We start from the raw sequence: 24,212 nt of genomic DNA, 5'->3' as shown, positions 1-24,212 counted from the left end.
GTAACAAAATGTGGAAAAAGTCGAGAGGTCTGAATACTTTCCCGAATACACTGTATTAGGCTATTTCTTGTCATTATAAACGCAGCAATGCACACATGGCATTAGGCTATAAATGCAAATGTTCCAATTCTGCATGTAATGCTTTTATTATAAAGGTGCATTTTTATGGTGAAAATTATCTTCCCCAACTTGAAACTCACTCACTGTGTATGTATACCAGTTAGGCTCTACACCCGTTGCAAAGTGGATTAATGTGCTTAATTTTAAGAAGCTATTTGGCCACTTTAGTTGTGATACAAACCTTATCAAAACATATAGACCTATGGGCTAGGCTACATGAGGGGTGTGACTATGATTTGAAAAATGCATGCGCTATTTCTTGCCTTAAGCTGGGCATCATTCACAAGTGATAATAAATAATTCACATGTCACGATCGTCTAATGAATTAACGGACCAAGGCGCAGCGTACGTAGAGTTCCACATGTTTATTAAATGAAACTCACAAAAACAATAAAGAGCAACGAAACATCGGCGGAGAGTAAGGCTCCTGCCCTGGAGCTGGAGTTTCCGGACCGTAGACCGTCGCAGGAGGTTCCATACCGTGGACCGTCGCAGGAGGTTCCGTACCGTGGACCGTTGCAGGAGGTTCCGGACCGTGGACCGTCTCAGGAGGTTCCGGACCGTGGACCGTCTCAGGAGGTTCCGGACCATCTCAGGAGGTTCCGGACTGTGCCTCGTTGCCGGAAGCTCTGGACTGGGGACCGTCGCCTGAAGCTCTGGACTGGGGAGTCCTGGAGGCCTGATGCGTGGGGCCGGCACAGGTGGCACCGGACTGGTGACACGCACTTCAGGGCGAGTGCGGGGAGCAGGCACAGGACGTACCTGACTGGGAAGGCGCACTTGAGGGAGAGTGCGAGGAGCAGGCACAGGACGTACCGGACTGGGGACACGCACTTCAGGGAGAGTGCGAGGAGCAGGCACAGGACGTACCGGACTGGGGACACGCACTTCAGGGAGAGTGCGAGGAGGAGGCACAGGACGTACTGGGCTGTGGAGGCGCACTGGAGACCTGCTGCGTAGAACCGGCACAACTTGTACCGGAACAATGACACACTTCGCACGGCGAGTGCGGGGAGCTAGCACAGGACGTACTGGGCTGTGGAGGCGTACATCAGGGCGAGTACGGGGAGCAGGCACAGGACGTACCAGACTGGGGACACGTACTTCAGGGCGAGTGCAAGGAGGAGACACAGGACGTACCGAACTGGGGAGGCGCACTGGAGGCCAGTTGCGTGAAACTGGTGCAGATGACACTGGACTGGTGTCACGCTCCTCAGCACGCCCGTTCTGCAGCACTCTCATCGCCACCACCTCTCTCCGGAATCTTTCGTCGAGTTCCTCCTTCGACTCCCTGCCAGTCTCTGGCTCATTCCTCGGCTCCACCGACCACCCCGTGTGCCCCACCCAAAAATAATTGGGCTGTCTTTTGGGCGTTCTACTTGGCCACGAACCCCGGCGTCGTTGCTGTCCTCCCTTCTCTCTTGTCGTCTGTCTCCACGGCAGGCTTTCGTATCTTGCCAAGACTTCCTCCCAAGTCCAGAATATTCTCTCCTCGATCTCCTCCCAAGTCCAGGATGCCATCTCCTCCTGGGCACGCTGCTTGGTCCTGGTGTGGTGGGATCTTCTGTTACGATCGTCTAATGAATTAACGGACCAAGGCGCAGCGTACGTAGAGTTCCACATGTTTATTAAATGAAACTCACAAAAACAATAAAGCGCAACTAAACGTGACGTTCTGTAGAGCTCACAGGCATCAACACAAAAACAAGAAATATGATCCCCAATCAGAGACAACGATAAACAGCTGCCTCTGATTGGGAACCATACCAGGCCAACATAGAAAATATTAACCTAGATAGGAACAACCCCCCTAGTCACACCCCGACCTAACCAAAAGAGAGAATAACAAAGGCTCTCCATGGTCAGGGCGTGACATCACAAGTGATAATATATCATTCACAATATAATATTGTCACCCATCACACTATTCTTGATTTAGTCTTGTCTTTACATATACTAAATAATATATGTGTGAAATTAGTATTGATTTAGAATGGACCGTTATCATGTACCTTTCTCGAAACAGGTCATCGATGCACTTAAATAGTGAATGGAGGACGCTTTTCCCGTGGTTCATTTTCATGCCAGCCAGGTAGGCCATACTCCTGTTGTAAATATAAGTAATGTGCTTAATATTAGGAAAGTTGAGAAATAAATATAGTAGGTCTAGCCTATAGAAAGCTGATGAGATCCTCTTTTAAATAGAGGCCATCAAAACTCTGTTTTCTCACACAATTGCATAGCCAATAGAAATGTTGCGCAACATGAGCTCATGGGCTCTCATGAAGTGTTTGATTAGATTTTCAATTACATTTGCATTGATGTCAAAGTGATTAGAGGGAAAATAGGGTGCTGAGTATCAGGCAGTTAGCAAGTTTGGTAGGCTACTAATGACCATCAGCAGCATCAGAGCTTGGATAAGCCTAATTACTATGACTAAACGGTCACGTGGAATTTGACTGCCCTCGTGACTCGGTAGGTTATACAGTCACCTTAATAGCTAGTTGCAATAGGGTTAGGTAATATCAGCAAAAAGACCGCTTCTCAGCAGCTATAAATAAACACACATACACTGTATATATATACTATATATATACCAGGCAGTTATATATATACAGTGGGGAGAACAAGTATTTGATACACTGCCGATTTTGCAGGTTTTCCTACTTACAAAGCATGTAGAGGTCTGTAATTTCTATCATGGGTACACTTCAACTATGAGAGACGGAATCTAAAACAAAAATCCAGAAAATCACATTGTATGATTTTTAAGTAATTAATTTGCATTTTATTGCATGACATAAGTATTTGATACATCAGAAAAGCAGATCTTAATATTTGGTACAGAAACCTTTGTTTGCAATTACAGAGATCATACGTTTCCTGTAGTTCTTGACCAGGTTTGCACACACTGCAGCAGGGATTTTGGCCCACTCCTCCATACAGATCTTCTCCAGATCCTTCAGGTTTCGGGGCTGTCGCGGGGCTATACGGACTTTCAGCTCCCTCCAAAGATTTTCTATTGGGTTCAGGTCTGGAGACTGGCTAGGCCACTCCAGGACCTTGAGATGCTTCTTACGGCGCCACTCCTTAGTTGCCCTGGCTGTGTGTTTCGGGTCGTTGTCATGCTGGAAGACCCAGCCACGACCCATCTTCAATGCTCTTACTGAGGGAAGGAGGTTGTTGGCCAAGATCTCGCGATACATGGCCCCATCCATCCTCCCCTCAATACGGTGCAGTCATCATGTACCCTTTGCAGAAAAGCATCCCCAAAGAATGATGTTTCCACCTCCATGCTTCACGGTTGGGATGGTGTTCTTGGGGTTGTACTCATCCTTCTTCTTCCTCCAAACACGGCGAGTGGAGTTTAGACCAAAAAGCTCTATTTTTGTCTCATCAGACCACATGACCTGCTCCCATTCCTCCTCTGGATCATCCAGATGGTCATTGGCAAACTTCAGACGGGCCTGGACATGCGCTGGCTTGAGCAGGTGGACCTTGCGTGCGCTGCAAGATTTTAATCCATGACGGTGTAGTGTGTTACTAATGGTTTTCTTTGAGACTGTGGTCCCAGCTCTCTTCAGGTCATTGACCAGGTCCTGCCGTGTAGTTCTGGGCTGATAACTCACCTTCCTCATGATCATTGATGCCCCACGAGGTGAGATCTTGCATGGAGCCCCAGACCGAGGGTGATTGACCGTCATCTTCAACTTCTTCCATTTTCTAATAATTGCGCCAACAGTTGTTGCCTTCTCACCAAGCTGCTTGCCTATTGTCCTGTAGCCCATCCCAGCCTGTTGCATGTCTACAATTTTATCCCTGATGTCCTTATACAGCTCTCTGGTCTTGGCCATTGTGGAGAGGTTGGAGTCTGTTTGATTGAGTGTGTGGACAGGTGTCTTTTATACAGGTAACAAGTTCAAACAGGTGCAGTTAATACAGGTAATGAGTGGAGAACAGGAGGGCTTCTTAAAGAAAAACTAACAGGTCTGTGAGAGCCGGAATTCTTACTGGTTGGTAGGTGATCAAATACTTATGTCATGCAATAAAATGCAAATTAATTACTTAAAAATCATACAATGTGATTTTCTGGATTTTTGTTTTAGATTCCGTCTCTCACAGTTGAAGTGTACCTATGATAAAAATTACAGACCTCTACATGCTTTGTAAGTAGGAAAACCTGCAAAATCGGCAGTGTATCAAATACTTGTTCTCCCCACTGTATATATATATATATGTATGCACATACAGTTGAAGTCGGAAGTTAACTTAGGTTGGGGCCAATAAAACTTGTTTTTAACCACTCCACAAATGTCTTGTTAACAAACTAAAGTTTTGGCAAGTTGGTTAGGACATCTACTTTGTGCATGACACAAGTAAGTTTTCCAACAATTGTTTACAGACAGATTTTTTCACTTATAATTCCCAGTATCACAATTCCAGTGGGTCAGAAGTTTACATACACTGAGTTGACTGTGCCTTTAAACAGCTTGAAAAATTCCAGAAAATGATGTCATGGCTTTAGAATATTTTGATAGGCTAATTGACATAATTTGAGTCAATTGGAGGTTTACCTGTAGATGTATTTCAAGGCCTACCTTCAAACTCAGTGCCTCTTTGCTTGACATCATGGAAAAATCAAAAGAAATCAGCCAAGACCTCAGAAATAAAATTGTAGACCTCCAGAAGTCTGGTTCATCCTTGGGAGCAATTTCCAAACGCCTGAAGGTACCACGTTCATCTGTACAAACAATAGTATGCAAGTATAAACACCATGGGACCACGCAGCCGTCATACCGCTCAGGAAGGAAACGCGTTCTGTCTCCTAGAGATGAACGTATTTTGGTGTAAAAAGTGCAACTCAATCCCAGAACAACAGCAAAGAACCTTGTGAAGATGCTGGAGGAAACAGGTACAAAAGTATCTATATCCACAGTAAAACAAGTCCTATATCGACATAACCTGAAAGGCCGCTCAGCAAGGAAGAAGCCACTGCTCCAAAACCGCCATAAAAAAGCCGGACTACGCTTTGCTACTGCACATGGGGTCTTTGGAGAAATGTCCTCTGGTCTGATGAAACAAAAATAGAACTGTTTGGCCATGATGACCATCATTATGTTTGGAGGAAAAAGGGGGAAGCTTGCAAGCCGAAGAACACCATCCCAACCGTGAAGGGCGGGGGTGGCAGTATCATGTTGTGGGGGTGCTTCGCTGCAGGAGGGTCTAGTGCACTTCACAAAATAGATGGCATCATGAGGAAGGACAATTATGTGGATATATTGAAGCAACATCTCAAGACATCAGTCAGGAAGTTAAAGCTTGGTCACAAATGGGTCTTCCAAATGGACAATGACCCCAAGCATACTTCCAAAGTTGTGGCAAAATGGCTTAAGGACAACAAAGTCAAGGTATTGGAGTGGCCATCACAAAGCCCTGACCTCAATCCTATAGAAAATTTGTGGGCAGAATTGAAAAAACGTGTGAGAGCAAGGAGGCCTACAAACCTGACTCAGTTACTCCAGCCCTGTCAGGAGGAATGGGCCAAAATTCACCCAACTTGTTGTGGGAAGCTTGTGGAAGTCTCCCCGAAACGTTTGACCCAAGTTAACAATTTAAAGGCAATGCTAACAAATACTAATTGAGTGTATGTAAACTTCTGACCCCTGGGAATGTGATGAAAGAAATAAAAGCTGAAATAAATCATTCTCTCTACTATTATTCTGACATTTCACATTCTTAAAATGAAGTGGTGATCCTAACTGACCTAAGACATGGAATTTTTACGAGGATTAAACTTTAAATGTATTTGGCTACGATGTATGTAAACTTCCGACTTCAACTGTAAATGCATCCCAATATAGCTATAAAAACACAGTATACACACACAGATACAACATCCTCCTGATCCCTACAGTAAATATCCTTCCCACCGAAGCATAGAGGAAAAGGAAACGGCTATAAGAAGACCGGCACAGAAGACCTTGGGTGTGTGTGTTTATTAATGTGGGTGTATTACGTGTGTGAAAGGTTACATTAAGTCTGTGTGTGTAAACCTTGTACTGTGAAGTCCTTGGGTGTGTCGTCCGTGCCACAAGTTGACCCTCTAGTTCCCGCTGTGCGACGTCATCTCTCTTCCCTCCTTTGTTTCCCTGCTCAAGAGGAACTTTCTAAAATTGTCTTTTTGTTTAAACGTTCACAACAGCCCTGTTTCCTCTGGAGTAGGGCTGTGGAGTGTGTGTGTGCCTTATTGATACTCTATAAAGTACTTCCTGAAAACAGGAACCATAAGGAAATAGGAGAGGATGAGGAAGGGTGTGAGTCTTCCTCTCTGATATTATTTATACTTTATTTATATGGTATTTATACATGTTTCATAACTTTGTGTCCCTGTGGAGGTCTGTCCAGCTTGTATTGACACACACCCATTAAGAATACTATATTTAGACCCGCAGTCAGGCATTACAGGTGCAAAGCACCCAAATATTTCTGAGGTCCTAGATGCGTGGTCTTACCTCTGTAAAGAGTAAACTCTGACCCAGACAACCACAAGCATTATGGGATTTATTTTCCCTGGGGGGTCGTTAGCAACCGTGAAGTTATGTTCTCACTGAGTTTCAGCAAACACAATGTATCTGTCGTTTAGAAACTATTATGGAATGGTTGCATTGACATTGTGAAAGCGATGTAGTTACCCCTATGATGTGATAGTTGTGGTTATATTGTTAAAGCGTTGTAGTTACGTAGTGAAAGAATTGTGTACACTTTTTGTGGAAAGGGTTCTACATGGAACCTAAAAGGGTTTTATCTGCAACCAAAAACGGTTCTTCAAAGGGTTCTCCTATAGGGACAACCGAAGAACCCTTTTAGGTTCTAGATAGCACTTTTTTTCTAAGATTGTAGTGTGAAAGAGTTGTGTTGATCACAGTTCTGTGAGGTTGATTACCTTTTATGAATAACTGCTTACCAGTGTCACACGCACACACACCCGACATACTCACAGCTTTCCAACAGCAGAAACACACATGCGTTTCTCCTCAGTGCTCAGCCAGGTAAATTGGAGTCTTCCAGTAAACACTGAGCCAGTAGCACAGGCCTGGGCAATTATTTTCCATTGAGGGCCACATTAGAATATATTTTTGCCCTCGTGGGCCAGAATCATATTACAGGATTATACATCATGTGTATGACTGTGTTGACAGATATATCTACTGTAAATCACGTCCAGATATGCTAATTATTTTACTTTTTTTAACATGCACAGAAATAAACCACATCCATGCTCTCCTTTTGGTAGATATTTTCATTATTAAACATGCAATGAACTACACGGAGGGAAAAGTACACTGTGCATTCAGTACCACGGACAGAACTCTTGTTAATGGGTATGCACAAAAACACAACAAAGAGACAGAGCTCAACATTACATTTAAACTACTCAATCAGTGTGAGGAGTGAAGTCTCTAATGGGCATTGACTAGAGCAGTGAAGTCAGGTATAGTTTCTGACGTCGATATACGCAGGATTACTGAGGTGAGGGTCAGTAAGAGATGATATGTACTTTGACTTGTTATATTTCATCACTGAAAGTGTCAGTTCACATACATATGTTGACTCAAACAGTACAAACATCTTCTGAGCATGACTCCTAATCTTTGGAAAGTTTTGTTCATCGAGAGATGCGTATAACCTCGTCAGTGACATTGTTCTGAATAGCTTTCCTATCACTGCATCAGACTGAAGATCGATAAGCTCAAGTTCAAATCAAACTTTATTTGTCACGTGCCGAATACAACAAGTGTAGACCTTACCGTGAAATGCTTACTTACAAGCCCTTAACCAACAGTGCAGTTCAAGAAGAGTTAAGAAAATATTTACAAAATAAACTAAAGTTAAAAATAAGATAAGTAACAATATAAAATAACAATAACCCGGTTATATACAGGGGGAACCGGTACAGAGTCATTGTGCGGGTTACAGGTTAATTGAGGTAATTTGTACATGTAGGTAGGGGTGAATGTAAATAGTCCGGTGGCCATTTCATTAATTGTTCAGCAGTCTTATGGCTTGGGCGTAGAAGCTGTTAAGGAGCCTTTTGGTCCTAGACTTGGCGCTCCGGTACCGCTTGCCGTGCGGTAGCAGAGAAAATAGTCTTTGACTTGGGTGACTGGGGTCTCTGACAATTTTATGGGCTTTCCTCTGACACCGCCTGGTATAGAGGTCCTGGATGGCAGGAAGCTTTGCCCCAGTGATTTACTGGGCCGTATGCATTACCCTCTGTAGCGCCTTACGGTCAGATGCCAAGCAGTTGCCATACCAGGCCATGATGTAACCGGTCAGGATGCTCTCGATGGTGCAGCTGTAGAACTTTTTGAGGATCTGGGGATCCATGACAAATCTTTTCAATCTCCTGAGGGGGAAAAGGTTTTGTCGTGCTCTCTTCACGACTGTCTAAGTGTGTTTGGACCATGATAGTTCGTTGGTGATGTAGACACCAAGGAACTTGAAACTCTCAACCCGCTCCACTACAGCCCCGTCGATGTTAATGGGGGCCTGTTCGGCCCGCCTTTTCCTGTAGTCCACGATCAACTCCTTAGTCTTGCTCACATTGAGGGAGAGGTTGTTGTCCTGGCACCACACTGACAGTTCTCTGACCTCCTCTCTATAGGCTATCTCATCGTTGTCGGTGATCAGGTGATCAAGTTGCAGGTCAGTGGGAGCGTTATCCACAATGAAGGTGAAAGGAAAGGAAACCAACAGCATGTCATTTTCCAATACTTTGAAATCCTCAAAACGACGAGAAAACTCACCGTTCAAAGCACACAGCAGCGATGTATACTTCTCCCGCTGGTCATCTGATAGGGAACAGACTAGTAGTGTCGGAAGGTGGTTGAGATTGTTGGCTTCTACTTGGCGGGTCAGGAGAAGTAATTTTCCCTTGAAGGTTTTGTAGTTTGGAATTCAGTTAATTCATGAGGGCCATGATATCCATGGTGAAGGCAAATTCAGCCAACCATTCTTTATCTTGCAGTTGAGGGAAATCCACATATTTTCCTTTCATTTGCAAAAACTCAGCAATCTCCGACTTCAGGTCCCACACCCTTTTAAGCACCTTCCCCAAATTCAGCCATCTCACGTTTGTGTGGTAGGGGAGATCTGCATGACCTGACTCGGTCTCTTTCAACAGTGAGACAAACTGCCTGTGGTTTAAAGATTTTGACCTTATGAAGTTTACCGCTTTAGTGACTGTATCCACAACATGGCTCATTTTCAGAACACATTTACAGATCACCTCCTGATGAATAATGCAATGCAAGAAAAAATAAAAACTGATCTCGGCTCAGCTATTTGATCTTGTATCCTTATCAAAAGGCCAACGTTATTTCCTGTCAAGTTTGGGCACCCATCAGTGGTCACACTGGATAACTTTTCAAAACTCAGTCCCAGCTTTGCCACATACTTATTAACCTCCTCCAATAAATATTTCCCTGTGGTTGTGCTCTTCATTGACTGCACTGAAGCAAGCTCCTCTGTAATTTCAACGTCTGGGGTTATGCCTCGTAAGAATATCAACAATTGCACCGTGTCACGTGCATCACTGCTCTCATCCAGGGCCAAGGAGAAATCCTTTACCTTATCTTTCAACTGTTGTTCCATATTCTCTGCTATGTCCTCAACACGCCGCGTCACTGTTCGTCTTGACAGGGAAGTATTGCTGCAGAGTCAATTAAACATTCTTTAATGAATTTAATGGCTTACAATGTTTTACAATTTTGTGGGACAATACATAGCTAGCTCTCGCAATTCCGACATTTGTGAATGCAGTTTTGTGAAAAGTCCTTGCTGCTTTTGCAACTGAGAAAGCAACTCTTTCGATGCACTTGCCCTCTGCTCAGAAGACATTCCTATGTTTCTCTGCATGCTTTGTCTGGAAGTGTCGGGACAAGTTGTAGTCTTTCAAGACAGCGATGCTCTCTTTGCACAATAAGTACACAGCTTTCCCTGATACCTCAATAAAGAAATATTTTGATGTCAACTCTTGCTGGAACACCCTACATTCATTGTCTACTTTCCTTTTCTTTTAAATCTTTGAAAACTAATTTTTGCGCAATTTGTAACTGTGACGTGTGTGTCAGCCTGTCAGTCACTGTCTGCCGCATACGGCCCCCGGGCCGGCCTTTGCACAGGCCTGCAGTAGCAGAACAACAATGACAGAGAGTCATGTGAGAGAGAGAGACTTTCAGAGTCGGTACTTCAGAGCTTCGCATAGGTCAGAGTGCTGATAATCGTCCTCCAGGGATAATCCACATGCCTGACAGATCTATCTGGGAACACTGACTACTCAAACAGACCTGTCGTGTGTGTGTGTGTGTGTGTGTGTGTGTGTGTGTGTGTGTGTGTGTGTGTGTGTGTGTGTGTGTGTGTGTGTGTGTGTGTGTGTGTGTGTGTGTGTGTGTGTGTGTGTGTGTGTGTGTGTGTGTGTGTGTGTGTGTGTGTGTGTGTGTGTGTGTGTGTGTGTGTGTGTGTGTGTGTGGAGGTTCAGGCATTGAGTACCAACAACATGGCAGCACACTCATGCGGTTTCATCCTCTCTTCCCTCCTCTTCCTGCTCCTCTCTCCCCAGGAAGAAGACCATCAAGAGTCCATCAGCTCTATTTACAGTCCTCTCTGTGTGTGAACGTGTGTGTGAGCGAGCCAGAGTGACACCAGACACACACGTCTCTGTCAGTCTCAACACCTTTCTCCCCCTTCTCCTCACCCCTCACCCACTGCCATGAAATGACCCACTCTCTCAACGGGGCATCATCATATATAGGAAACGGGAACACCCTTGATGTGTCCTACAACTGAGTTCATGGCCACGATAGCTGTATACCATCGCCGGCCCCCTACTCTGTCCTGCTGATGGTTCTTCCTGCTGTCACATCTCCTGCCAACACACACAGACAGACAGACAGACAGACAGACAGACAGACAGACAGACAGACAGACAGACAGACAGACAGACAGACAGACAGACAGACAGACAGACAGACAGACAGACAGACAGACAGACAGACAGACAGACAGACAGACAGACAGACAGACAGACAGACAGACAGACAGACAGACAGACAGACAGACAGACAGACAGACAGACAGACAGACAGACAGACAGACAGACAGACAGACAGACAGACAGACAGACAGACAGACAGACAGACAGACAGACAGACAGACAGACAGACAGACAGACAGACAGACAGACAGACAGACAGACAGACAGACAGACAGACAGACAGACAGACAGACAGACAGACAGACAGACAGACAGACAGACAGACAGACAGACAGACAGACAGACAGACAGACAGACAGACAGACAGACAGACAGACAGACAGACAGACAGACAGACAGACAGACAGACAGACAGACCTGGCGTGTGTGCCTGGCTCAGAAACAGAGAGCTGTACTAACAGTAACATTTAGATCAACAGCATCTGGTAGGAGGATTGAGCCAGTACACGCACACTCACACACACACACACGCACGCACGCAGTCGCACACATACACACTCCCCAGCGGTCAGAAACGGAGAGAGTGTCTGGTCTTTGATCAGTTTGGACAAACAACAGGCTGTCTAATGACTCAACAACAGAAACATGCTGCAACCTCTTCCTTTCTTTCGCAGTTTTTCAGTCTTACGGTCTGCTAACCGTTACCGTAGGATGGAGAAAACCACAATCAACTTTCTGGCCACACTCCTGCCACACACAAGTTATTGTGTGTGTGTTTGTGCACATGCGTGCGCGTCCATGCTTGCCTGCCTCCTTGCTTGCCTGCCTCCTTGTGTGCGTGCATGAACGTCCATGTGTGTGTCAGTCCCTTGTGCGTGTGTGTGTGAATGTGTGGTGCGAGTGTGTATTACTGCGTGTTGCATGTTTGCGTGAGTGTGTCACTACTGGGGGCAGGGTAGGGACGTCAGTCTCTGTAGTGTCTGACAGAAAGGATGTCCTGTGGGCAGGGCTGTTTACCTGGAGCCTTGGAGGAATCGGGGGGTGTCAGCTAAATGCACAGAGAGATAACGAGAGAGGGGGAGAGATAGAACAAAAAGTGACAAAGCGAAAATGAGAACAGTGTATATTCATGGCACATGTAACAACGTGGCAGACTGTGAGAAAGGGAAAGGAGAGAGGGAGGAAACGGAGAGTGGGAATACAGGAAGAGAGTAGGTGAGCGTTAAAAGGAGGGGGTGAGGGAGAGAGTGGGAAAGGAAAGGGGGAATGGAGTCATTAAAGGATAAGGATGAAACGGAAGGAGAAGAGGAAAAGGGGAATAGTGATATGTGACTCAGCATTAATCAATAAAACACTCTACATTCTGTGTGTGTGTGTTGGCCAGGGCAGGCCTGTTAGTGCACTCAGCTGCAGTGTATCCCCCAGCATGCTTTGCAGCGTTCCAAGATCAACAGCAGAGGCTTTGGAGCTGGAGAGGCTATTTCCTGCCCCCACAACCCCCCACCGACTTGAGAGAGGCATTGCATAGTGATATCAGGGGTCCAACGTCAGAAGATGGCTAGCCCCTGAGGTTCAAGTTGGTATTGCAGGGTTTGGGTTGAGTATTGATCAGAAGTGTGTGTGTGTGTGTGTGTGTGTGTGTGTGTGTGTGTGTGTGTGTGTGTGTGTGTGTGTGTGTGTGTGTGTGTGTGTGTGTGTGTGTGTGTGTGTGTGTGTGTGTGTGTGTGTGTGTGTGTGTGTGTGTGTGTGTGTGTGTGTGTGTGTGTGTGTGTGTGCGCGCGCGCGTGCATGGGAGACTGCAGGGATGTTTATATTGGAGGATGAACCAGGAGCAGCCAGCTGGTTTGAGTTCAAGACAATAAGAGAGATTCAACCTGCATGTGGTTTTCATTTAACATCCCCTTCTCCCTCCTCCCTTCACTTGTCCCCCCTTCTCTCTCTCATCCACACTGAAGGCTGAGTCATCTGCCCCTCCCTACCTTCCTTGATCCCTGAATTTCCTGGGCAATCTCTCCTCACCATTGAGATAGGGTGTATGTTTCAATGGGTTGGGGGAGGGAGAATGGGAATGATGTAAACGTATGAGAGCCAAATGTCTATCAATAACCCATTCTCCAGCCTGCCTGTTGTGATGTGTATTAATGTCCAGTGTATGAAGTCATGTTGACATTACCATCAGAGCAGCACACTGTCCTGCTATTCCACCCCAGAGAGAATCTTCTCTTCCTCCTGTTGTTCCACCCCAGAAAGAACCTCCTCCTCCTCCTGCTGTTCCACCCCAGAGAGAATCTCCTCTTCCTCCTGCTGTTCCACCCCAGAAAGAACATCCTCTTCCTCCTGCTGTTCCACCCCAGAAAGAACCTCCTCCTGCTGTTCCACCCCTGAAAGAACGTCCTCCTGCTGTTCCACCCCAGAAAGAACCTCCTCCTGCTGTTCCACCCCAGAGAGAATCTCCTCTTCCTCCTGCTGTTCCACCCCAGAGAGAATCTCCTCCTCCTCCTGCTGTTCCACCCCAGAGAGAATCTCCTCCTTCTCCTGCTGTTCCACCCCAGAGAGAATCTCCTCCTCTTCCTGCTGTTCCACCCCAGAGAGAATCTCCTCCTTCTCCTGCTGTTCCACCCCAGAGAGAATCTCCTCCTCTTCCTGCTGTTCCACCCCAGAGAGAATCTCCTCCTCTTCCTGCTGTTCCACCCCAGAGAGAATCTCCTCCCCCACTGTCCTGTTTGACCTAAGTGTGTTCAGTAGAACACAACATAGAAAAAAAACAAGTGTTTCTTATTGGACAAGTTTCACCTCATTTTAAAACGTTTTCTCCTTTTTCAAACCCTTTCATCACTCCCCAGGCTGTGGTCGATGTTGGTCAGTGTGAGACTGGTTGATCTGTGGTCAGAATCTCCAGCAGGAAGAGGTAATGTGGAGGTTTCTGGAAACGCTCGTTAAAACTGCCAACAGTATGATGAGTAATCATGAGGTCACCAGATGAGTCAGAGTACAGCGGGATGAGAGGTGCAGAGGGATGAGTGGGAGAGACGGATGGGTGCAAAGGGAATAGAGAGAATTAAGGGTATTTTCACACATAGTTTTGAGCTATAGTTTGAATCAGAATTAGATTATTTGTTACATAGCTTTTTTTTTTTTTGGTCCAGTTGATTTCACGTTGCCAAATGTCAAACCAACTAAAACGCCTAAACAAAACCATGTCTATGCAATTCATTTGTTTAATGGACAGAAATGCTCACGTTAAATAATCTATGATTATCATGAAGCATCACTTGTGTGTACCAATCTTCATATTACTTTTGCTCTGGTCTTCCAACAACAAATGCGAGAGGAAACTGACTGTGACTTGAATAGCCTATATCCCCGGTATAGCCCCCGTCTCCCCTGTTCTGCATAAATGTGTTGTTATACTCAGAATGTTGCACAGATCTCAAGTTCTGATGCTGCGTGCTGCATTTCATCAAATGCTCCCAGTCAAACAACCAATAAGACTGCTCTGGTTCTTTTCCTGTGTTTGGTCCAGACAGCGTTCTCACCTACAGTGAACCGCACCACGGTACAAATTGAATCGGACCAAGACCACCTTTTTTGAGGGAACCACTTTGCGTTGTTTAGTGCACTCCAGAGTGTGAATAGTGTTCACACCAGTCCAAACAAACCGAACTAAGGGGGTAAACACACCAGAGATTGGAAAAACCGCTCCAAACCAATATGGTGAGAAACCCCCCTAGAATATATCTGAAGCAACGAACAAAAAACAACTCCCAAACAGATGTTGCACGTACGAATGAACACACACTGCCCTGATAAAAGCTTGGCTAGAACTCTTGCTACTGCCATTGGGGACAGTGAATGAAGTTGCAGTGGGGCTGTGTTGTATTTGTCTCCAAAAAATTGTTTGAAATGTTTTCAATTCAATTACATTTGTAGGTCAGCTTCTCAGTCATCACAGAATCAGACACGCACGCAAGTATTTACGCTTGTACACACACACACACCCACCACCCTCAGGCCCTCATTGGACAGAGTATAAATAAAGCAGATGTGGAAATTAGTGCATCTGTGTTGAATTAGATGCCACAGTATGGATAAACTCATTACTGTAACGCAAAGGGAGAGACGGGGAGGCAGCGCAAGAGGCGTGGGTTGTGTTCCTCTCAGTGTAAAATGAATGAAGGTTTGTTTCCAGATCACATGTGGATCTGATTCCTTTGACAAATATTTCCCAAACATGTTTTTTTTTTTCATCCTCAGAATGAAAAGTGAGTTCAAAAAACACAGGGCCATAGCTACATATGAGGACACAGAGGTCCGAACCTGGTAAATGTTTTCAAATATATATCTTTTTGATTTTTTCAGGAACTCAGTCAGTGTCTCAACTTACTGTTGAAAGTTAGAGTAGTAGAATACACAAGGTACAATTTCGAAACTTGGTTGTGCATTAGCCTATGTCAGTTAACATTTTTTAGATTGGTTAGTTAATTTAGCCAGCTATCAAAACTTGTAATAATCATGGCCGAATAATGACCAGGTACGCAGGGCACAACATTTTCTCCCCACTCTGTGGCAAAATGTGTAGAATTTCAGGATATTTTCTGTAAGTTAGATTTTTGTTTTTGAAAAAGGTTCTGTAAAGTACCTTTTCTGCTAACAGATCAAGGTCTCCACATCAGTTTTTCCTGCTAACAGTTCATGTGTTAAGACTAATTGTATAGCTAATAGTTTATGTGTTTGTGAAGAGGGCTTGACAAAACCTATTCCCCCTCAGGAGACTGAAAAGATTTGGCATGGGTCCTCAGCTCCTCAAAGGGTTCTACAGCTGCACCATCGAGAGCATCCTGAATGGTTGCATCACCGCCTGGTATGGCAACTGCTCGGCCTCCGACCACAAGGCACTACAGAGGGTAGTGCGTACGGCCCAGTACATCACCGGGGCCAAGCTTCCTGCTATCCAGGACCTCTATACCAGGCGGTGTCAGAGGAAGGCCCTAAAATTGTCAAAGACTCCAGCCACCCTAGTCATAGACTGTTCTCTCTGCTACTGCATGGCAAGCGGTACCGGAGCGCCAAGTCTAGGTCCAAGAAGCTTCTAAACAGCTTCTACCCCCAAGCCATAAGATTCCTGTACACCTAATTAAATGTCTACCCAGACTATTTCCATTGCCCCCCCTCCCTCCTTTTTACACTGCTGCTGTTGTTATCATCTATGCATAGTCACTTTAATAACTCTACCCACATGTACATATTACCTCAACTAACCGGTGCCCCCGCACATTGACTCTGTACTGGTACCCCCATGTATATAGTATCGCTATTGATATTTTACTGCTGCTCTTTAATTACTTGTTACTTTTATTTCTTATTCTTATCCATATTTATTTGTATTTTTTAAACTGCATTGTTGGTTAGGGGCTCGTAAATAAGCATTTCACTGCAAGGTGACACCTGTTGAATTTGGCGCATGTGACTAATACAATTTTATTTTATTTGAGATTGACTGGGGTGAATGAAGCTACATGCAGCATTCAATGTGTGATCATGGCTAGGGTAATTTATGCTTGTTTTTGCTGTTCTCCAAATAGTATTTTTGCATTGTATAGAAATGCAATAAATGAGCTTGAACTTCTTTACTGGAGTCGAAGCCTGCCGACCTTACTAAAACTCAGACCCTAGGTACGACCCTGTAGAAACAGACATTGAACAACAAATTATTAAAAGCAAGCTCATTTGTATGCATGACTTGAAATAAACTGAGCAGGAGGTCTTGTCAACATTTTCAATCTATGAAAGAATGTAAGACTTACTGTTTATTTTTCAGAAACATGCAAGACAATTTTACATAGTTCCATTAGAAAATGACTGGGACATGTTTTTGATAAAGCAAAGCATTATACCTGTGTTCTAAGAGATCAAATCATATCTTTGTCATGTCAATGTCTAATCACCATCTATAGGTCAGCCAATATATCCCATAGATACATGTCTGAAGAGGAAGAAGTGAGTAATATTGACAACTCATTGGGCATATTAATATGAAGGGTCATAGTTGTGGTAATGTTTTATCCCTAATAGCTACACAAAGAACGTATGACAATGGGCAACACATCCTCCGGAAATTATGGGAATGAGAGTCAGTATTAAACACATTTTTATGCAAATAAAAATATGGCAGTGTTATCAGCTAACAATATATGAACGTACTGACTCTGTCATGGAAATAGTATGGGGGAAAGAGTGTGGCTAAATCTTATACGTTATTTCTCAGCAGCTACTTTAATGTCAAAGTGAAGTTACAAGGTACATTCTTACACAGGAGACTCGAAGTCAATCTTAAATGAATCTTTGTTTATTGTCAGGGTGCTGGAGAGGTTCCAACAAACTTGATGCACCATAGTCTGTCAGGAGCTCTAATGGGACAGTCCCGTTTAGTTCTCTTATATACTGACAAGTCATATTTGCATGATTTTGCTTATTCATGATAAATGATTCATTAACGTTTGCTTCATTCATGTGACTGTCCAATACTGGGTCATGCATGTGACAGACCAATACCTCACGAGGCTTCTTTTCGCTAAGCTGAGACCTTGAAACTGAGATATCCCTTTTTCTAAACAAGGTTCTGGGCATACTGCCAAATTGCAGACACTGATAGTGAGGATTCGTTCAATCAGTAACTTGCATGAACACAGAAATTGGTTTATAGAAAAGCACAAACAGAGAATACAGAAATATATAAATAGAAAAGCACCAACATAACGTTTTCCATCACACAAATTTGTGGCAGCAGTTTGGGGAAGGCCCTTTCCTGTTTCAGCATGACAATGCCCCCGTGCACAAAGCAAGGTCCATACAGAAATGGTTTGTCAAGATCGGTGGGGAAGAACTTGATTGGCCTGCACATAGCCCTAACCTCAACCTCATCGAACACCTTTTGGATGAATTGGAACACCGACTGCGAGCCAGGCCTAATCGCCCAACATCAGTGCCCGACCTCACTAATGCTCTTGTGGCTGAATGGAGGCAAGTCCCTGCAACAAGGTTCCAACATCTAGTGGATAGCCTTTCCAGAAGAGTGGAGGCTGTTATAGCAGCAAAGGCGGGACCACCTCCTTATTAATGCCCATGATTTTGGAATGAAATGTTCAACAAGCAGGTGTCCACATACTTTTGGTCATGTAGTATAACTCATAAATGCCTCATGAGCTTAGTTCAACTGTCATACCCCATCAGAACCCAGAATTTAAGTTTGGTTTTCTCCAATGTTGGTAAACATACACTGAATATTCTCAAAACATGGTTAAAACTATAATTTTGAAATCATGGATGGTCAATCCTTGCATCCATACCTCTGTCTATGAATTTGAGTGGTTACATTTTTCCAGGCCCATTCCTCAGATTTCTTCCAAAACTGAGGCGGGGTGCCCGCTTTCTTATTGTTTCAATAAAGGATTCTAACTTTAATGTGATTGACACCCCAGGAAGGAAGTACAAATATTTGAAAAAGGAAATAGATAAGTATTTGAAGCCACACACAACCACCGATGATATTCTACAGGTGATCAGGCTGGGGAGATTGACGGAAGAGGTAAGGAAAGCTGTGCACTGGATTCAGAATAATTTTGGAAAGAATGCTGCGTCACATACCATTGTGCTGTTCACCCATGTTGATCAGTTTAAGGGACAAACAACCCAATTCTACAAGCCCTCACCAAGGACTTTGCTGGTAAATATCATTCAATAATGATAAAAAGGAAGCATGCGATCAGGTTACAGATCTGTTGAGGAAGATAGAGCAGATGGAGAGGAATGGCGGAAAAGGCTACAACAGTGAGATGTTGAACCAGAGAGAGGTCAAAAAGAATAACATATTGGAGGTGTTAAGAAAGGGGCTTTTGTCACATTACCAGGTATTGCTACTGGAGCTCCAGAATTGGCATTGTTCACAGCTCCAGAATTGCCTGCATTGGCAATAGCAGCAATAAGTGCAGGAGCTGCAACATCAGGAGGAAAGTAGGAGATCTGGCAGTGTCTGGGGATCGAGAGAAGTGACAACCTACAAGCAACACTCCTGTAAAATTAACATCAACACTTAGATTGTAGTAGAGCTACATTATGACAAGAAGATCTGCGTAGACCAGGAACACTGCAAATAAGGGTTTAGGGGATTTTAGAACACATTTCAGTTAATGATTGTGACATTTGTCATACATGTCTGAAATAAACAATTTGATGATTATAAAACATTTAAATATAACATGTTAAATCAATGATATCAATTTCCGAACAGGTTCTAGGAGGGGCCTGGGTGGGGATGGCCATGGGCACGAGCATGAAATAATTCCACTTAACAGTTCATCTATAAGTCTGATGGTTGGTGTGCTCAGGGATCCCACACGATGCAGCCAACAGTTAAATCACCTAATTTCAATGCCAATGGTATTATTCTCAACATAAATCCACTGCTCTGTATTTAACAGGCTGGCTTAGCGCAGGCAGGTATGCACACAGTTACGCATGCACGCACGCGCACACACACATAGTAGCAGAAGACTGAGGTACCATTCCTTTACCCAGGGGACTGTTTAAATCACACAGCTTAACTACTTTCCCTTCTGTCTGCTGTACCGTCTGAGTTACCAACTGTGTGTGTGTAGGTACGTGAACATGCATCAATGTTAACCCAGGTCTGTGTGCCACAAGACTGTATTAGCCTGTTGAACTAAAGCCATTAACTCTGTAAGCCAACACAAGTCTTAAAGTCTCAGGTTCACCGTCTCTTACCCTGTACACAATACATTATCTGTATATCCACTTTCTCTCTGTTTCTCCCTTTCTTCCTCACTTACTATCTCTATTTCTCCCTTCCTTCCTCACTTTAAATCTCCCTCTCCTATCTCTCTTTAAATCTCCCTCTCCTATCTCTCTTTAAATCTCCCTCTCCTATCTCTCTTTATATCTCCCTCTCCTATCTCTCTTTAAATCTCCCTCTCCTATCTCTCTTTAAATCTCCCTCTCCTATCTCTCTTTAAATCTCCCTCTCCTATCTCTCTTTAAATCTCCCTCTCCTATCTCTCTTTAAATCTCCCACTCCTCCTCTGCTCTTCTCTTGTATTTTATTTAACCATTATTTAACTCTCTGAAGAGGGAAGGTTATGTGAGGCCTGCCCAAGGGACTTTACAATACAGAGCTGTGTGTGTGTGCTTCTTTGTGTGTGTGTGTGTGCTTCTTTGTGTGTGTGCCATCAGGGACTTGACAGCACAGAACATTCCTGGATGTTGTGCCCAGTCTCAGGGAGAGCCAGTGTGCTCTCTCCCCTTCCTTCTCTCCTTCTCTCTCGCTTTGCTCTCTCTTGGAATTTGAGTGTAGATGTGGAACCAGGTACCATAGGGGGTTACTCTGCTGGTCAGGGAGCAGTGAGAGGACAACAGAACCAAGCCGAGAGTTCTGAGTCATGGAACGATCATAACTCAGGAATGAAAAACACAAAACTCGTTCACCACTGAGAAAGAGAGATATGAGTTAAGCCTACGGGTTGACGTGACTAATCAGTAATGATTTACTACCACAGTTTTACAGTTGTTAATGTCACAGTCATATTTCATGCATTCTGGACAGCTGGAACAGGTTTTCCTTTTTGACATGAAAACCTCCAATATTTTCCTCCCAAACTAAGTCTGAGGTCATTGCTAAGAGAAAGATCTATCTGTCAACATAAAATACATCAAGAAAAAACATGAGTATAAGAACCTAATCACCAGCTAATCATCTAAGTACAGTTGGATCAGAACAATGATAACAGCCGTAGTGCCATATTAGTCTGCAGGTCTGGAGTCTGTATAAAGCTGTGCTGGTTAAACAGAGACAGAGCCTTATCTTTCTTCCTGACTGGAGAGGGATGTGTATGGCGGTTTGTGTATGTCTGTGGAGACCATGACTGAGCCATGACTGAGCTGTGAGTTGTGTGACTGAGCCGGGTGACAAACACACATTTTCCGCCCTGATAGCCTGAACAGTGGGAACATCCTGCCTGCTGCAGACTCTCAGGCTAACCTCTATACCAACTAACCCGGCCTGATGTACATACTAATCAGGCTTGATACTACCTGTAGGTTTATACAACCTCTGTAGGCTAACCAGTCCTGATACAAACATGGTACAGCAACAAGTTAGTTGCTTAGTTCTGAAAAGACTGAAATAAACTACCCGCATTGCCACACAGTCGATCTAATGGGTGAAATATACAGTACCAGTCAAAAGTTTGGACACAGCTACTCATTCAAGGGTTTTTCTTTATTTTGACTACTTTCTACATTGTAGAATAATGGTGAAGACATTTAAACTATGAAATAACACATATGGAATCATGTAGTAACCAGAAAAGTGTTAAACAAATCAAAATATATTTTAGATTTTAGATTCTTCAAAGTAGCCACCTATAAGTCTGGGCCAATCAGTTGTGTTGTGACAAGGTAGGGTGGTATACAGAAGATAGCACTATTTGGTAAAAGACCATGTCCATATTATGTCAAGAACAGCTCAAATAAGCAAAGAGAAATGACAGTCCATCATCAAGGAAGACCCAGAGTTACCTCTGCTGCAGAGGATAAGTTCATTAGAGTTACCAGTCTCAGAAATTGCAGCCGAAATTAATGCTTCACAGAGTTCAAGTAACAGACACATCTCAACATCAACTGTTCAGAGGAGACTGCATGAATCAGGCCTTCGTGGTCGAATTGCTGCTAAGAAACTACTACTAAAGGACACCAATAAAAGGAAGAGACTTGCTTGGGCCAAGAAACACAAGCAATGGACATTAGACCGGTGGAAATCTGTCCTTTGGTCTGATGAGTCCAAATTTGAGATTTTTGGTTCCAACCGCCATGTCTTTGTGAGATGCAGAGTAGGTGAACAGATGATCTCTGCATGTGTGTGTAGTCCCCCCCCCCCCCCCGTGAAGCATGGAGGAGGAGGTGTGATGGTGTGGGGATGCTTTGCTCATGATTTATTTAGAATTCAAGGCACACTTAACCAGCATGGCTACCACAGCATTCTGCAGCAATCTGGTTTGCACTTAGTGGGACTATCATTTGTTTTTCAACAGGACAATGACCCAAAACACACCTCCAGGATGTGTAAGGGCGATTTGACCAAGAAGGAGAGTGATGGCGTGCTGCATCAGATGACCTGGTCTCCACAACTACCCAACCTCAACTCAATTGAGATGGTTTGGGATGAGTTGGACTGCAGAGTGAAGGAAAAGCAACCAACAAGTGCTCAACATATCTGGGAACTCCTTCAAGACTGTTGGAAAATGATTCCAGGTGAAGCTGGTTGAGAGAAGGCCAAGCGTGTGCAAATCTGTCATCAAGGCAAAGGGTGACTATTTTGAAGAATCTAAAGTATAAAATATATTTTGATTTGGTTAACACTTTTTTAGTTACTACATGATTCCATATGTGTTATTTCATAATTTTGATGTCTTCACTATTATTCTACAATGTAGAAAATAGTAAAAATAAAGAAAAACCCTGGAATAAGTAGGTGTGCCCAAACTTTTGACTGGTACTGTGTATCTGACAGAAGGTTGAAATATATATTTGACAGAGTGAGTGTTGATGGGGCTGTAAGTCATAGCTTCCTACGGGGCGCCATAATGATGAAATACTGTGGGGTCCAGACATTATGCACAGAGTAGGGTCCATGAGGGGAGCTTTCTCAGAGAGAAGGGAGAGTGCAGGGGGTTAAGAGAGGGGTAGAGAGGGAGAGAGGAATGGAAAGAGAATGAGGGGTAGAAGGAAAGAGAGAATGGGGGAGAGAATAAAGAGAGGGAGATTGTGTAATTAGTGGGATCTTCTCTGGTTTTGTTTTTATGGATCTGCCTTGGCCGGGAGGCCGAGAACAACATTTTGCAAGGCTCTAAATGTGTGTGTGTGTGTATGTGTGTCAGAGGCCTCAGTGGGGGATGAAGCCTTGCTGGGTTTTGATTGGCTAGCTGGGGCAGGCGTGTAATTCTTGGCGTCTGGTGTGTGTTACTGATCTCTGTGTCTAAAGAGGTTCTAACTCCGCTATGATCACACACACACGGCTGTTCTTACTCAGTTGGGGTTCTGTTCCGGCACAGTTTCGGTTCCTCAGAGGGAACAGAGAGAACAGCATCAGATATTGGTTATTAGCAGAGCGAAGTAGAGCCATACATTATATCTCACTATGATTACCAGCAGAGCCATACATTATATCTCACTATGATTACCAGCAGAGCCATACATTATATCTCACTGTGATTACCAGCAGAGCCATACATTATATCTCACTGTGATTACCAGCAGAGCCATACATTATATCTCACTATGATTACCAGCAGAGCCATACATTATATCTCACTATGATTACCAGTAGAGTCATACATTATATCTCACTATGATTACCAGTAGAGTCATACTGTATATCTCACTATGATTACCAGCAGAGCCATACATTATATCTCACTATGATTACCAGTAGAGTCATACATTATATCTCACTATGATTACCAGTAGAGTCATACTGTATATCTCACTATGATTACCAGCAGAGCCATACATTATATCTCACTATGATTACCAGTAGAGTCATACATTATATCTCACTATGATTACCAGTAGAGTCATACTGTATATCTCACTATGATTACCAGCAGAGCCATACATTATATCTCACTGTGATTACCAGCAGAGCCATACATTATATCTCACTATGATTACCAGCAGAGCCATACATTATATCTCACTATGATTACCAGCAGAGCCATACATTATATCTCACTGTGATTACCAGCAGAGTCATACTGTATATCTCACTATGATTACCAGCAGAGCCATACATTATATCTCACTATGATTACCAGTAGAGTCATACTGTATATCTCACTATGATTACCAGCAGAGCCATACATTATATCTCACTGTGATTACCAGCAGAGCCATACATTATATCTCACTATGATTACCAGCAGAGCCATACATTATATCTCACTATGATTACCAGCAGAGCCATACATTATATCTCACTATGATTACCAGCAGAGCCATACATTATATCTCACTGTGATTACCAGC

The sequence above is a fragment of the Salvelinus alpinus genome, chromosome 16 (genome assembly GCF_045679555.1).
Source record: "Salvelinus alpinus chromosome 16, SLU_Salpinus.1, whole genome shotgun sequence".
NCBI classification, from domain to species: Eukaryota; Metazoa; Chordata; class Actinopteri; order Salmoniformes; family Salmonidae; genus Salvelinus; species Salvelinus alpinus.
This window is presented reverse-complemented; position numbering follows the sequence as displayed.